Below are 17,383 nucleotides of genomic sequence, written 5' to 3'. Positions count from 1 at the left end.
TGTTGAGTTTACTTTCCCTTTATTTAAACCTGGCTCCTCTTTCTCTCTTCCTTTCTATCTTCAGCCTGGTTGAAATGTCCTTTTCAGCCTTCGAAAGATTGATAAAAATCAGTCTCCATTCAATGTTGATATTTTCAGGTGGCTATATCTATTTAGATATCAATGCAATTTTGCCCTGTGACAGACTGAAGTTATACTGGGAGCTGTGAGTGATTATAGAAAAGAGCTGAGCTAGAAAACTCAATGTAATCAGCAACGCTTACTAGATTTGTACTGGACCTCCGGCATTGGGCATTGAATTTCACCAAATCCACAATCCTCAGGTTTGAATTCATGTGGAAAATGGGCACTCGGTTGTTAGTTCCTCTGGAATTGTTCTCCCCAGGAGGTTAGGAGTGGTGTTCCAGTTCACTCGGAGTCCAAGCTATGGATTGTGATGATGGAGGCTCCAACACATGGTTGACCCACTCTTACTGCCACTGACCTGTGTTCAAAGGATTTGCAATTTGTATTCAACCTGTTTGGCCGCATTTTGATTGTGTCTTCCTTGGCCATCAGGTCGTGGGGTGGGACTTCTGTTTACAAGATTCATGCTGGTTGGTGAAGTCAAAGCTAAGATACGGAGTCTTCCCTTGCTGAGAGAGTGTCACCGCTCCTTGCCCACAGTATCCCAGCTGTCCACTATTTATCTGTTCAAATACTCATCACCTCTTTCCCTTAATGTAATTGACATTAACAAACCTTAAAAATTTAATTGATAAGACTTTGACAGATTCACCTTTTCTCTTTAAATTAAAACTTTAGAAACACAAGGGGGCAGAATTTTTTGGCCCCTCCCACCGGTTGGATTTTCTGGTCCCGCCGAAGTTGCCGGACTTTTGACCGTCTCGCTGCATTTCACTGCCCTGCCCCCGCTGCGATGGGGCCATAAAATTCCACCCAAGAACAATCTTTCAAACTAATCAAAAAGGAACAAAATTATATATATATTTTTTCATTTTCTATGTCTCACATTATTGTACAGCCAACCATTATTAGATCCCAAACAAAAACCAAAAATGCTGGAAAAACTCAGCAGGTCTAGCAGCATCTGTGGAGAGAGAAACAGAGTTAATGTCCATATAACCCTTTTTCAGAGATTAATAGGTCCCTTCTTTAAACAATATTTCTTTTTCTTCTTTACCATGTATAAACAATTACAAAGCAATCAAAGAAAGTATTGGTTTTCCATATTTTCATTAGAACACGAGGCGTCCGTCCTCTTCTAGTCCATCTAATCATTTCTTAGAGCAAACACTTCTCTTGGTAACCCTATCTGACAATTGGTGAAGTGCATCCAGCCATTTTATTTTGGAAACCTCTCTTTTTTCCAACATTTCCTTTATGCCAGCAAGACCAATCCTCAATCTTTTATCAGTGACACCGTTTGTCCCACAGAGAACATTATCCATATAGCATTCTATGGGCAAACATTGCTCAGATTCCCCCTTGAATAAGATTTCCTTCAGTATATTAGATAAATACACCCCCATATTTACCAGTGTTTCAAAAGCTAAGATGCTTTTAACTACCTTTTTTATTTGCTTCACTTCCCAGGCCAACGGACAACATTTATTATTCGTTCCCATCAAGAATACGATAAACCTGCTGTGCCAGAATATCCATCCAGAAGACTGGCATGTGAAGCATCGCTAAAAATGACTGACCTCATATTTTCCATATCACCCAAGGCTAGAATCTTGAGTGCGTATTTCTTGGAATTTAATTTCTTTAATGTTTTATTTGCTCTCCGAACTTCCTCAACTGCAGCATGTTTCATCATAGTACTCAATTTCAATAGGTCAAGAGTAGCATCAGGTGTAGTCTGAGTGTACAACCTGTTCAACTGTCCAATCAAACTTCTTAATTGGTCTCTCATTGGATGCAGGACCCTCTTTTTGTGATGACCTAGCCTGATTTATTGGGATGTGATTGACATTTTCTAATTACGACTGTTGATTCAAGGTCATTCCCGGCTTATTCTGCTTGATGTCTAACCCAATATATTTAAGGCCCCCTGAAGCCTGATTTCCACCCTTAAATATGTTCTTTATTTTATCAATCATCCATTGCTCAGAAACCCTCCCCACAGAAAATCATCAACGTGCATCATAAAGATGCCTGTGAGTTGCTCCTTGTGATCGCAATAGAACATTTTCTGGGTCTGCCTTTAGCTGAATCCAACTGGTTTTCAGCAGAATAGACCTCAGAGAAATACCACACCCTTGACGCATCATTCAACCCATAAATACACTTGTTTAATTTCCAGTTTCCCCATTTCTCATCATGTAAAATGCAGCTTTTATATCAATCAATATACATTCCAAGGGATAGGTTCCTAAAAGAGCTATGAAAATCTTCAAGGTCACTTTTCCTGCTGTGGGGGAGTCCACTCTGACATCTTGTGATCACCAAGCCTCTCTTCCAAACCCCAAACCACTAGTCTACCTTTAGCCTTATACATGCCATTAGGAAGTACCCTTTGTGTGCATATCCACCTGTCTGATAAGGAATGCTGTTCCCTCTCTGGTGCTTCAGTATATACACCAATTTTTCTCCAACGCTTTTTAGACCATAAGACATAGGAGCAGAAGTAGGCCATTGGGCCCATCAAGTCTGCTCCACCATTCAATAAGATCATGGCTGATCTGATAATCTTCATGTCCACTTTCCTGCCTTTTTCCCATAACTCTTGATCCCCTTACTGATTAAAAATATGCCTATTTCAGCCTTGAATATACTTAACGATCCAACCTCTACAGCCCTATGTGGTAAAGAATTCCACAGGTTGACTGCCCTCTGAGAGAAGAAATTTCTCCTCATCTCTGTCTTAAATGGGTGACCCCTTACTCTGAGATTATGCCCTCTGGTCCTAGACTCTTCCATAAGGGGAAACAATCTCTCAGCATCTACTCTGTCAAGCCCCCTAAAAATCTTATATGTTTCAATAAGGTCGCCTCTCATTCTTCTAAACTCCAATGAGTACAGGCCCAACCGACTCAACCTCTCCTCATAAGAAAATCCCTCCATACCCGGGATCAACTGATTGAACCTTCTTTGGACTACCTCCAATGCTAGTATATCTTCCCTTAGATAATGGGATCAAAACTATTCACAGTATTCTAAGTATGGTCTAGCAATGCCTTGTATACAATTAGCAAGACTTCCCTCTTTTTATACCCTATTCCTTTCAAATAAAGGCCAACATTCCATTTGCCTTTCCTATTACCTGCTGAATTTGTGTGTTAGCTTTTTGCGATTCATGTACGAGGACCCCCCAAACCCCTTTGAGCTGCGGCTTTCCGCAGTCTATCTCCATGTAAATAATATTCAGCTCCTCTATTCTTCCTGCCAAAGTGCATAACCTCACATTTTCCAACATTATATTCCATCTGCCAAGTTCTTGTCCACCCAATTAACTTGCTTATACATCTCTGTAGACTCTTTGTGTCATTCTCACCACTTGCCTTCCCACCTATTTTTGTATCATCTGCAAACTTGGCGATAGTACATTCACTTCCCTCATCCAAGTCATTAATATATATTGTAAATAATTGTGGCCCCAGCATTGATCCCTGTGGCTCTCCACTAGTTACAGGTTGCCATCCTGAAAATGCCCTCCTTATCCCAACTCACTGTCTTCTATTAGTTAGCCAATTCTCTATCCATACCAATATACTACCCCCAACACCATGGGCTCTTATTAAGTAGCTTTATGTATGGTACCTTACTGAACGCCTTTTAGAATTCCAAATATATTACATGTACTGGCTCCCCTTTATCTATCCTGCTTGTTACCTCCTCAAAGAATTCTAATAAATTTGTTAGGCATGATTTCCCCTTCATGAAGCCAAGCTGACTCTGCTTCATTAAATTATGTATTTCTAAATGGTCTGCTATTACATCCTTTATAACAGACTCTAACATTTTCCCAATGACAGATGTTAAGCTAATTGGCCTGTTTTTTGTCTCTGTCCCTTTCTGAATAAAAGTGTTACATTGGTAGTTTTCCAATCCTCTGGGACTTTTCCAGAATCTAAGGATTCTTGGAAGATTACTACCAGTGCACCCGCTATCTCTGCAGCTACTTCCTTTAATATCCTGGGATGCAACCAATCAGGTCCAGGGGGCTTATCGGCCTTTAGCCCCATTAGTTTCTCCAGTACTTTTTCTCTAGTGATAATTATTGTATTTATTTCCACCCCGACTTTTGCCCCATGATTATTTAGTATTTTTGGAATGCTATTAGTGTCTTCTACCATTAAGATTGATGAATATTATTTATTCAACTCCTCTGCCATTTCCTGGTTCCCCAGTATTTCCCCAGCCTTATTCCCTAAGGGGCCTCTGTTCACTTTGGCCTCTTTTCCTTTTTATATATTTAAAGAAGCTCTTACCGTCCATTTTTATATTACTTGCTAATTTACCCTCAAAGTTTATTTTCTTCCTCTTTTTATTTTTTGGTCATCTTTTGTTAGTTTTCAAAACTTTCCCAATCCTCTGGCTTACCACTAATCTTTGCCACATTGTATGTTTTTTCTTGCACTTTGATAATATCCTTAACTTCCTTGGTTAACCAGGGTTGGTTTATCTCCTTCCTAGAATCCTTCTTCCTCGACTGGGATATAATTATTTTCTTAAACATCTGCCATTGTTCATTAACTGTCTTTTCTGCTAATCTCCTTTCCCAGTCCACTCCAGCCAACTCTGCCCTCATTCCTTTGTAATTACCCTTATTTAAGTTTAGCACAGTTGTTTCCAGCCCAAGTTTCTCACTCTCAAACTGATTGCTAAATTCCACCATGTTATGGTCACTGTTTCCTAGGGGATCTTTTACTCTGGAATTATTTATTAAACCTGCCTCATGACATGTTACCAGATGCAAAATAGCCTGATTCCTGTTTGGATCCATTACATTGTTCTAGGAAACTGTCCTGAATACACTCTATGAATTCTTGCTCATGGCTATCTCTGTCAATTTGATTTTCCCAATCTACATGAAGATTAAAGTCACCCATGATTAATGTACTACCTTTTTTACATGCCCTCACTATTCCTGATTTATTCTCTTTCCTACAGTAGAGCTACTGTTAGGGGGCCTATAAACTACTCCCACCAGTATATTTTTCCCCTTGTTATTTCTTACCGCCACCCATTTGGATTCTACATCTTCCGGTCCAAGATCCTTTCTTGCTATCGTACTTATTCCATCTCGTTGTAACAAAGCTACCCCACCACCCTTTCCTTCCGGCCTGTCCTTTTGAAAAGTGACACACCCCTGAATATTTAGTTCCCAGCTTTGATCTCCTTGTAACCATGTCTCCGTAATGACTATAAGATCATTCCCATTAACCTCTATTTGTGCCACTAATTCATTTATTTTGTTCTGAACACTATGTGTATTTAAGTAAAAACCATTAACTTTGCCTTTTTACCATTTTTTCCCCCTTTGACCCTAATTGCTGCTGTTTTTTTATGTTTGTACACTCTGTTCCTTCCTGTCACACTCTGTGTATCAATACCCAAATAGCTGCTCTGCAAAGCTGCCATTTCCTTTTGCTTTGTAAGCCTATGTTTCCCCTCTCCAGAACCTTCCTCCTCCTCTATTTAGCTTAAAGCCCTCTCTACAGCCCTAGTTATTCAATTCGCCAGGACACCGGTCCCAGCATGGTTCAAGTGAAGCCCGTCCCAACGGATCAGCTTCCTTCTACCCCAGTACTGGTGCCAGTGCCCCATGAACTGAAATCCATTCCTCCCACAAACCCTAGAGCCACACATTTAACTCCTTGACTTTATTTACCCTGTGCCAGTTTGCCTGTGGCTCAGTAACAATCCTGAGATTATTACCTTGGAGATTGTGCTTTTTAATTTAGCTCCTAACTGTTCAAATTCTTTCAGCGGAACCTCCTTTCCAGTCCTAACAACATTGTTGGTACCAACGTGGACGATGACAACTTGATCCCTCCCCTCTCACTCCAAGTTCCTCTCCAGCCCTGAGGAGATGTCCTTAACCCTGGCACCGGGCAGGCAACACAGCTTTTGGGACTCACGCTCATGGCTACAGAGAACAGTATCTATCCCCCTAATTATACTCTCCCCTACCACTGCTACGTTCCTATTTCCATCCCCCACTTGAAAGGCTCTCTGTACCACGGTTCTGTGGTCAGTTCGCTCACCCTCCCTGTAGTCCCCTTCTCATCCACACAGCTTGCAAGAACCTTGTAACTATTGGACAATTTTGGGGACCAGGCTCCATGAACGCTACCCCCCGGGTCCCTACACCTGCCTCACCTGCAGTCACACCCTCCTGTCTCTGATCACAGACCAAACTTGAATTAACTAATCTAAGGGATGTGACCGTCTCCCAGAGCAAAGTGTCCAGGTAACTCTCCCCCTCCCTGATGTGGGGCAATGTCTGCAGCTCGGACTCCAGCTCCTGAACTCAGATCCAAAGTTCCTTGAGCTGCAAACACCTGGTATAGACGTGTTCACTCTGGATTGCCTTGGTGTCCAGCAGCTCCCATATGCTGCAGCAGCAACATGTGTTTTTTGTTTGGCTTTTTCAACTTATCTTCTAATTTGTTAGTAGCCACTAAAACTTCTCATTCTGAAGGGGGGAGGTGGGGCCTGTACAAATTGGACGGTTACATCTGAGCAGGAACGGGACCAACATCCTCGCGGGGAGTTTGCTAATGCTGCTGGGGTGGATTTCAACTAAATTGGCAGAGGGATTGGATCCTGAAAAGTAGTTCAGGGGGGAGAGAAGCTGAGATGGAATTAGAAGTTAAAATGTTAGTGAGTGAGTCTGGAAGGCAGAGGAAACATAGGTTGGGTAAGAAAGACGTGAGTTTAGCAAGGCTAAATGGAATATATTTTAATGCAAGAAGCTTGAGGAATAAGACAGACGAGCTGAGGGCACAGATAGGCATGTGGGAGTGTGATATCATCGCTATAACCGAGACTTGGCTAAAAGAAGGGAAGGATTGGCAGCTCAACATTCCTGGTTATAGGATATTCAGACGAGATAGAGAGGGGGATAGAAGAGGAGGGGGGGTCACAATATTGATCAAGGGATCAATTATAGCAGTGAGGAGGGATGATATCTTGGAAAGATCATCAAATGAGGCCATATGGATAGAAGTAGAAAACACAAAAGGGGCAAACACGTTGTTGGGTGTTTACTTTAGACCCCCAAACAGTCAGGGAGAGATAGAGGATCAAATATGTAATCAAATTTCAGAGAAGTGTAAGAATAATAAGGCAGTAATAGTCGGGGATTTTAACCACCCAAACGTTAACTGGGATAGTTTTAGTGTGCAAGGTCGGGAGGGAGCAAAATTCTTAAGTTGCATCCAGGAGAACCTTTTTTGCCAGTACGTAGAAAGTCCAACAAGGGAGGGGGCAGTTCTGGACCTAATATTCGGAAATGAGCCCGGGCAGGTGGACGGCGTATCAGATGGGGAGCATTTTGGAGATAGTGACCGTAACTCAGTTAGATTTAGGATAGTTATGCACAAGGATAAGGTTGGGGCAGGGATAAAAGTTCTAAACTGGGGGAGAGGCTAATTTTACTAAGATGAGATACAATTTGGCACAAGTGGACTGGGAGCAGTAACTTTGAGATAAACCTGTGTCAGAGCAGTGGGAGGCATTCAAGGAGGAAATAGCGAGAGTACAGGGCAAATTTCTACCCATAAAGACAAAGGGAGGGGACCAAGTCCGGAGAACCCCGGATGTCAAGGGATATAAAGATCAGGATTAAGTAAAAAACAAGAGAAGCTTATGGCAGATACCGAGGGCTCAAAATGGCAGAGTCCCTAGAGGAGTATAAAAAGTGCAGAGGGGAGCTTAAAAAGGTAATTAGGAAAGCTAAGAGAGTGCATGAGAAAGCATTGGTGGGGAGAATAAAGGAAAACCCAAAGGGTTTTTTAAATACATAAAGAGCAGGAGAATAACTAGGGAAAGAGTCGGGTCAATTAGGGACCATAGAGGTAATCTGTGTGTGGACCCGGAAGATGTGGGTACAGTCCTCAATGAATACTTGGCATCAGTCTTCACAATGGAAAAGGACGACGCAGGTATAGACATCAGGGTGCAGGGCTGTGAAATATTAGAGGAAATTAACATTGAGAGAGAGGAGGTACTAGCGGGTTTAGCAGCCTTAAAAGTGGATAAATCCATAGGCCCGGATGAGATGTATCCCAGGCTGTTGAGGGAGGCAAGGGAAGAGATATCAGGGGCCCTGGCAGTAATTTTCAAACCCTTTCTGGCCACAGGTGAGGTGCCAGAGGACTGCTAACGTTGTCCCATTATTAAAAAAGGAAGGGATAGACCAGGAAATTTCAGGCCAGTCAGTCTAACCTCGGTGGTGGGGAAGTTACTAGAAAGAATTCTGAGGGACAAAATATATCTGCACTTGGAGAGACAGGGATTAATCAGGGATAGTCAGCATGGATTTGTTAAGGGAAGGTTGTATTTGACAAATTTGATTGAATTTTTTGAGGAGGTAACCAGGAGTGTTGATGAGGGTAATGCATTTGATGTGGTCTACATGGACTTTAGCAAGGCTTTTGATTAAGTCCCTCATGACAGACTGGTCAAGCAAGTAAGAGCCCATGGGATCCAAAGCAAAGTGGCACGTTGGATCCAAAATTGGCTGAGAGGCAGGAAGCAGAGGGTGATGGTAGAGGGATGTTTCTGTGACTGGAAGTCTGTTTCCAGTGGGGTTCCACAGGGCTCGGTGCTGGGGCCCTTGCTGTTTGTGGTGTACATGAATGATTGGGACTTAAATGTAGGGGGTGTGATCTAGAAGTTTGCAGATGACACGAAAATTGTTAGGGTGGTAAATAGTGAGGAGGATAGCTGTAAACTGCAGGAGGATATGAATGGACTGGTCAGGTGGGCAGAGCAGTGGCAAATGGAATTCAACCCGGAAAAGTATGAGGTAATACACTTGGGAGGGCTAACAAGGCAAGGGCTTACACTATGAATGGTAGGATCCTGGAAAGTACTGAAGATCAAAGGGACCTTGGTGTGCATATCCACAGATCCCTGAAGGTAGCAGGGCAGGTAGATAAGATGGTTAAGAAGGCATATGGGATACTTGCCTTTATTAGCCGAGGCATCGAATACAAGAGCAGGGAGGTTATGCTGGAACTGTATAAAACACTGGTTAGGCCATAACTGGAGTACTGCATGCAGATCTGGTCACCACATTATAGGCAGGAAGTGATTGCACTGGAGAGGGTGCAGAGGAGATTTACCAGGATGCTGCCTGGGCTGGACTGTCTGAGCTATGAGGAAAGATTGGATAGGCTGGGGTTGGTTTCCTTGGAGCAGCGAAGGTTGAGAGGGGACCTAATAGAGGTGTATAAGATTATGAGGGGCATAGATAGGGTGGATAGGAAGGCACTTTTTCCATTAGTAGAGGGGTCAATAACCAGGGCATAGATTTAAGGTAAGGGGTAGAAGGCTAAGAGAGGAGTTGATGAGAAATTTTTTACCCAGAGGGTAGTGGAAGTCTGGAACTCACTGTCTGAAAGGGTGGTTGAGTCAGAAACACTCGTAACATTTAAGAAGTATTTAGATATTCACTTGTGTTGCCATAGCCTCCAGGGCTATAGGCCAAGCACTGAAAAATGTGATTAGTGTCGTCAGATCTTTGTTCACCATCACGGACACGATGGGCTGAATGGCCTCCTTCTGTGCTGTAAATGCCTGAGTCTATGAGAAGGGCTTCTACCTCTTGTGACATTCATACCCTGTTCCATGGTCTTTTTTCTTGTCAAACTTTGGCCTCGACTAGCCCTTCTCTTTCCCTGGATTACCTCCTATGATCAGTGTCCCTTTCACAAGTCCGTGATCTTTTCCTAGGGCCGTGATCACTTCCTGGTCCACTTTCAGAATCACACCGCATTTTCTGGTCTTCCACATCTTTACCTCATTTTGCCAATCCATGGGTCTTACCTCCTGTCTCTCATCTTGCATATTCAGCGAAGACTTATATTTACCGATGGCTTTTCCTGGTCTCCCTATAATGGTGTCATCCCTCCATTCACTGGCCTCCATTGGCATATATGTTACTTTGGTACCAACTTTGGGTAATTGTCCTTTAAATAGCCTTATCCTGCATTTCAGTGTCACTTTGTTCATGTTCAGTCATCCCTAAATCTGCCGTAATCTGCTCCTCGTAATTGTCTAACAAATGCGTATGTGAAGTGTGTGATGCTTCGTCACTTTCTGTTACCTGTTCAGATTCTGTAAATGTATAATCAGTGCCAATTAGCCTGGAGGAGTTTAGCCGAACATGTTGTAAAGCTCCTGTTTCTTCATCACTGCCGATAACCTTACCCGGGCCTTTCCATTCTTTGTTCTTCTCTTTCATAATATACCATATCCACCGATTAAAATTTATTTCTGCAGTGCTATAAGTCTCGCCAAATTTCTCTGAAACCTCAGCCTTGATAAATGCCTTTCTCCCTGTGTACAGGGCATTCAGGCACTCTGAAAAAAATGAACTAATAGTTCCTTCCAATGCCGGGGGATGATCTCACATCATTGAAAGTATTCTTGGATTTCTCCCATAAACTGATAGGGACTGCAGCCCCAGCCATCTGAAGTGAACTCTTCACATGGACTGGCCACGCCAGGTCAAAATCCTGGGATTCCCTCCCTAACAGCACTGTGGGTGTACCTACACCACATGGACTGCAGAGGTTCAAGAAGGCAGGTCACCACCACCTTCTCAAGGTCAACTAGGGATGGGCAATAAATGCTGGGCCCAGCCAGCGAAGCCCACATCCCATGAATGAATTAAAGAAAAGATGTCAGCTCACAGCTCGGTTAGTCAGTTAAGATTTGTGAAGCACCTCATCAATTACTGCATGATTTCTTTCATAAATCCCATTACTAAAGGGACTTTCTGCTGCTGTGTTCATCGCTACAATGTTCATATTATTACACATACTCATAAATTCATCATTGGCAAATTCCCCCCCATTGTCAGTTAGGAATTTAGCCGACGCTCCTAGTCCAGTTCCTCTCCATTTTTCCATTATCTTGTCCACACCTACCTTTGTCTTTACTATATATGGTTGGTGACAGACTGAATCTAGATGCCATGTCTATGAAGTGTAAGAGGAAAATGTTTTTGTCCTTGTCCCATACTTTTTCAAGTACATTTCTACAATTTTTTAAAAATTCTTCCATGGAAGGTGGGCATCACTGGCTGGGCCAGCATTTTTAATGTGCATCTTGAATTGCCCTTGAGGAGGTGGTGGTGAGCTGCCTTCTTGAACCGCTGCAGTCCAAGTGGTGTAGGTGCATCCACAGTGCTGTTAGGGAGGGAGTTCCAGGATTTTGACCCAGCAACCAAAGTGGGCTGCTTTGTCCTGGATGGTGTCAAGCTTCTTGAGTGTTGTGGGAGCTGCACTCATCCAGGCAAGTGGGGAGTATTCCATCACACTCCTGACTTGTGCCTTGAGGATGGTGGACAGGCTATGGGGAGTCAGGAGGTGAGTTACTCATCGCAGGATTCCTAGCCTCTGACCTGCTCTTGTAGCCACAGTATTTATATGGCTAGTCCAGTTCAGTTTCTAGTCAATGGTAACCCCCAGGACAAAAATAAAAATACCTGGAAAAACTCAGCAGGTCTGGCAGCATCTGCTGAGTGGATCACAGTTAACGTTTCGAGTCCTTATGACTCGACAACAGAACTAAGGAAAAATAGAAAAAAGGAGAAATATAAGCTGGAAACCATTTCCTATTTCACCTCTTTTCTATTTTTACTTAGTTCTGTTGAAGAGTCATACGGACTCGAAACGTTAACTGTGATCCACTCAGCAGATGCTGCCAGACCTGCTGAGTTTTTCCAGGTATTTTTATTTTTGTTTTGGATTTCCAGCATCCACAGTTTTTGTTTGCAATCCCCAGGATGTTGATAGTGGGGGATTCAGTGATGGTAATGCCATTGAACATCAAGGGACGATGGTTGGATTCTCTCTTGTTGGAGATGGTCATTGCCTGACACTTGGGCTGACAAGTGGTAAGTAACATTTGTGCCATACAAGTCTGAATATTGTCCAGGTCTTGCTGCATTTGGACTGCCTCAGGCTCTGAGGAGTCGCGAATGGTGCTGAACATTGTGCAATCATCAGCAAACATCCTCACTTCTGACCCTATGATGGAGAGAAGGTCATTGATGAAGCAGCTGAAGATGGTTGGTCCTAGGACACTACCCTGAGGAACTCCTGCAGTGATGTCCTGGAGTGTGATGACTGCCCTGCAACAACCACAACCATCTTCCTTTGCGCTAGGTATCACTCCAACCAGCAGAACATTTTTCCCCTGACTCCCATTGACTCCAGTTTTGCTAGGGCTCCTTGATGCCACACTCGGTCAAATGGTATCTTGATGTCAAGGACCGTCACTCTCAGCTCACCTCGGGAGTTTAGATCTTTTGTCCATGTTTGGATTAAGGAAGTAAGGAGGCCAGGAGCTAAGTGACCCTGGCGGAACCCAAACTGAGTGCCAATGAGCATATTATTGCAGAGTAAGTGCCGCTTGATAGCATTGTTGACAGCCCCTTCCATCACTTTGTTGATGATCGAGAGTAGACTGATAGTCCAGTAATTTGCCGGGTTGGATTTGTCCTGCTTTTTGGAGGCAGGACATATCTGGGCAATTTTTCACTGGTGAGGTGGTAGAAAAGTGGCAAATGTAATTCAACCCAGAGAAGTATGAAGTGATGCATTTGGGGAGGTCAAACAAGGCAAAGGATTACAAAATAAATGTGAGGATACTGAGAGATGTAGAGGAAGTGGGGGACCTCGGAATGAATATCCACAGATCCCTGAAGGTAGCAGGACAGGTTTGTAAGGTGGTTAATAAAGCATAAGACCATATGACCATAAGACATAGGAGCAGAAATTAGGCCATTCGGCCCATTGAGTCTGCTCTGCCATTCAATCATGGCTGATAAGTTTCTCAACCCCTTTCTCCCACATTTCCCCCGTAACCTTTGATCCCCTTGCCAATCAAGAACCTATCTATCTCCGTCTTAAATACACTCAATGACCTGGCCTCCACAGCCTTCTGTGGAAATGAATTCCATAGATTCACCACTCTCTGGCTAAAAAACTTTCTCCTCATCTCTGTTCTAAACTTTACTCTGAGGCTGTGCCCTTGGGTCCTAGTCTCTCCTACTAATGGAAACATCTTCCCCACGTCCACTCTATCCAGGCCTTTCAGTATTCTGTAAGTTTCAATCAGATCCCCCCTCATCCTTCTAAACTCCATCGAGTATAGACCTAGAGTCCTCAAACGTCCCTCATATGTTAAGCCTTTCATTCCTGGGATCATTCTCGTGAACCTCCTCTGGACCCTCTCCAGGACCAACACATCCTTCCTGAGATACAGGGCCCAAAATTGCTCACAATATTCTAAATGTGGTCTGACCAGAGCCTTATAAAGCCTCAGCAGCACATCCCTGCTTTTATATTCTAGTCCTCTCAAAATAAATGCCAATATTGCATTTGCCTTCCTAACTACCGACTCAACCTGCAAGTTAACCTTAAGAGAATCCTGGACTAGGACTCCCAAGTCTCTTTGCACTCCAGATTTCTGTATTCTCTCCCCATTTAGAAAATAGTCTATGCCTCTGTTCTTCCTACCAAAGTGCATGACCTCACACTTCCCCACGTTGTATTCCATCTGCCACTTCTTTGCCCATTCTCCTAACCTGTCCAAATCCTTCTGCAGCCTCCCCGCCTCCACAATACTACCTGTCCCTCCACCTATCTTTGTATCATCTGCAAACTTAGCCAGGATGCCCTCAGTTCCTTCACCTAGATCATTAATGTCTAAAGTGAAAAGTTGTGGTCCCAACACTGACCCCTGCAGAACTCCACTAGTCACCGGCCGCCATCCTGAGAAGGACCCCCTTATCCCCACTCTCTGCCTCCTGCCAGACAGCCAATATTCTATCCATGCTAGTACCTTGCCTCTAACACCATGGGCTCTTATGTAACTGAGCAGCCTCCTGTGCAGCACCTTGTCAAAGGCCTTCTGGAAGTCCAAGGAGATAACATCCATTGGCTCTCCTTTGTCTAACCTACTCGTTACCTCCTCAAAGAATTCTAACAGATTTGTCAGGCATGACCTCCCCTTGATGAAACCATGCTGACTTTGCCCGATTTTACCATGCACATCCAAGTATTCTGAAATCTCATCCTCAATAATGGACTCTAAAATCTTACCAACGACCGAGGTCAGGCTAATCGGCCTGTAATTTCCTGTCTTTTGCCTCACTCCCTTCTTAAACAGGAGGGTTACATTAGCAATTTTCCAGTCCTCTGGGACCCTCCCTGACTCCAGTGATTCCTGAAAGATCACCACTAACGCCTCCACTATCTCTTCAGCTATCTCCTACAGAACTCTGGGGTGTAATCCATCTGGTCCAGGTGATTTATCCACCTTCAGACCTTTCAGTTTTCCTAGCACCTTCTCCTTGGTAATGGCCACCATACTCACCTCTGCCCCCTGACTCTCTTGAACTTTGGGGATGTCACTCGTGTCTTCCACTGTGAAGACTGACGCAAAGTACCTATTCAGTTCCTCCACCATTTCTTTGTTCCACACTACTACTTCTCCAGCGTCATTTTCCAGCGGCCCAATGTCCACTTTTGCCTCTCTCTTACCCTTTATGTATCTAAAAAAATATCTTGCAATCTTCTTTTATATTACTGGCTAGTTTACCCTCATATTTAATCTTCTCCTTCCTTATTTCTTTTTTCGTTGTCTTCTGTTGGCCTTTGTAGGCTTCCCAATCTCCTGGTTTCCCATTGCTCTTCACCGCATTGTATGCTTTCTCTTTAGCTTTTATGCTGTCCTTGACTTCCCTTGTCAGCCATGGATGCCTCGTCCTCCCATTAGTATGCTTCTTCTTCCTAGGGATGAATTTTTGCTGTGTCTCCCAAATTACTCCCAGAAACTCCTGCCATTGCTGTTCCACTGTCTTTCCTGCTAGGCTCATCTCCCAGTCAATTCTGGCCAGCTCCTCCCTCATGCCTCTGTAGTTGCCTTTATTCAACTGTAATACCGTTACATCTGATTCCAGCTTTTTCCTCTCAAATTGCAGGGTAAATTCTTTCATATTATGGTCACTTCCTCCTAAGGGTTCATTCACCTTATGCTCCCTTATCAAATCTGCCTCATTACACATCACTAAATCTAGAATTGCCTGTTCCCTAGTGGGCTCCACCACAAGCTGCTCCAAAAAACCATCTCGTAGACATTCCACAAATTCTTTTTCTTGGGATCCACTACCAACCTGATTTTCCCAGTCTACCTGCATATTGAAATCCCCCATGATCACTGTAACCTTGCCTTTCTTATACACCTTTTCAATCTCCTGGTGTATCTTGTGCCCCACATCCTGACTATTAGCCGATGCTTAGAATATAAGAGCAGGGAGTTTAGGCTGGAACTGTATAAAACATTAGTTAGGCCACAACTCGAGTACTGTGTGCAGTCCTGGTCACCTCATTACAGAAAGGGTGTAATAACATTCGAGAGGGAACAGAGGAGATTTACGAGGATGTTTCCAGGGCTGGAAAATTGCAGCTATGAGGAAAGATCGGACAGACTGGGGTTGTTCTCCTTGGAACAGAGGAGGCTGAGGGGAGATTTGAATGAGATGTGCAAAATTGTGAGGAGACGGGATAGAGTGGGTGGGAAGGGCCGATTTACTTTAGCAGAGAGGTCAGTGACTAGGAAGCACAGGTTTAAAGTGATTGGTAGAAAGATTAAAAGGAAGATGAGAAAGAAATCTTTCACCCAGAGTCTTGTGAAGGTCTGGAACCCAGTGCCTGAAAAAGGGGAGCAGAGACAGAAAGCCTTAACTCATTTAAAATGGTGTCTGGACATGCACCTCAAGTGTCGTAACCCGCAGATCTAGCAACTCAAGACTGGGCATCCATGAGATCCTGTGGGCCATCAGCAGCAGCAGAAATGTATACAACCACCTCATGTCCCGGCATGTCCCCCACTCTACCAAAACCATCAAGCCAAGGGAACAACCCTGGTTCAATGAAGAGTGCAGGAGGGCATGCCAGGAACAGCACCAGGCATACCTAAAAATGAGGTGTCAACCTGGTGAAGCTATAACACAGGGTTATTTGCATACCAAACAGCATAAGCAGCAAGTGATAGACAGGGCTAAGGAATTCCACAATCAATGGATCAGATCTAAGCTCTGCAGTCCTGCCACATCCAGTCGTGAATTGTGTTGGACAATTAAACAATTCACTGGAGGAGGAGGCTCCACAAATATCCCCATCCTCAATGATGGAGGAGCCCAGCATATCAGTGCAGAAGATGAGGCTGAAGCTTTTGTTACAATCTTCAGCCAGAAGTGCCGAGTGGATGCTCCATCTTGGATGCTCCATCTTGGACTCCTCCAGAGATCCCTAGCATCACAGATGCCAGCCTTCAGCCAATTTGATTCACTCCAATGATATCAAGAAATGGCTGAAGGAACTGGATAGTGCAAAGGCTATGGGCCCTGACAATATTCCAGCAATAGTTTTGAGAACTTGACAAGCAGGACAAATCCAGAACTTGCCGCGCACCTAGCCAAGCTGTTCCAGTACAGCTACAACTGGAGCAAGTTCCAGAGCACAAGTCTTCAATGCTATTGCTGGAATGTTGTCAGGGTCCTTAGCCTTTGCAGTATCCAGTGCCTTCAGCCATTTCTTGATATCATGTGGAGTGAATCGAATTGGCTGAATACTGGCATCTGTGATGCTGGGGATCTCTGGAGGAGGCCGAGATGGATCATCAGACATCTGTTCCAAAAGCATATCTTTTTCTGAGAATCTGACTCCAGTCAAAAGTAGGAGCCTATCCACGTTCGATACTTTAGCACAAGCCAACAATTTGAAAGCATGCACTGAATATAGGATCTCCAAATAGAATTTCTGCAATCTATTATATAACCTGTTAAATTCCATGACTATATTCTTCTATGGAATAACTGTCCATCCTTCTAAATTTATCAAAGTCCTCAAATGCATTTAACAGATCATCTTTCTTATAAATTTGAAGAGATTATCTAAATCTTCCTCATTGTCCAAATGATGAGCCTATTGCTCTGAAAATACTTTGCATCTGCTCCTGCTTCTGTTGGGAAATGAAAGTGCCAAAGCCATACCTTGCTTTTCATTTGGTAAGGATGTAACCCTGTCCATATGTTCACTTCATTCTTCCATTGCTCATAAGGTTCAGCTTCATTAAACGACAGTGAAAAATCACACCCTGATAATTTACACTAGGTTTCAACCATTCC

The 17,383-nt window shown here is 43.6% G+C and overlaps 1 protein-coding gene across 3 annotated transcripts in view; it reads right to left on the bottom strand.

Moving 5' to 3' along the window:
- arap3 (ArfGAP with RhoGAP domain, ankyrin repeat and PH domain 3) overlaps positions 1-17,383 on the bottom strand; it is a 328,942-nt gene that overhangs the window by 229,524 nt on the left and 82,035 nt on the right. The gene's annotated exons all lie outside the window — the stretch shown is intronic.

The sequence above is a fragment of the Cetorhinus maximus genome, chromosome 10, assembly GCF_964194155.1.
Source record: "Cetorhinus maximus chromosome 10, sCetMax3.hap1.1, whole genome shotgun sequence".
In the NCBI taxonomy this organism is placed as follows: domain Eukaryota; kingdom Metazoa; phylum Chordata; class Chondrichthyes; order Lamniformes; family Cetorhinidae; genus Cetorhinus; species Cetorhinus maximus.
This window is presented reverse-complemented; position numbering and strand designations above follow the sequence as displayed.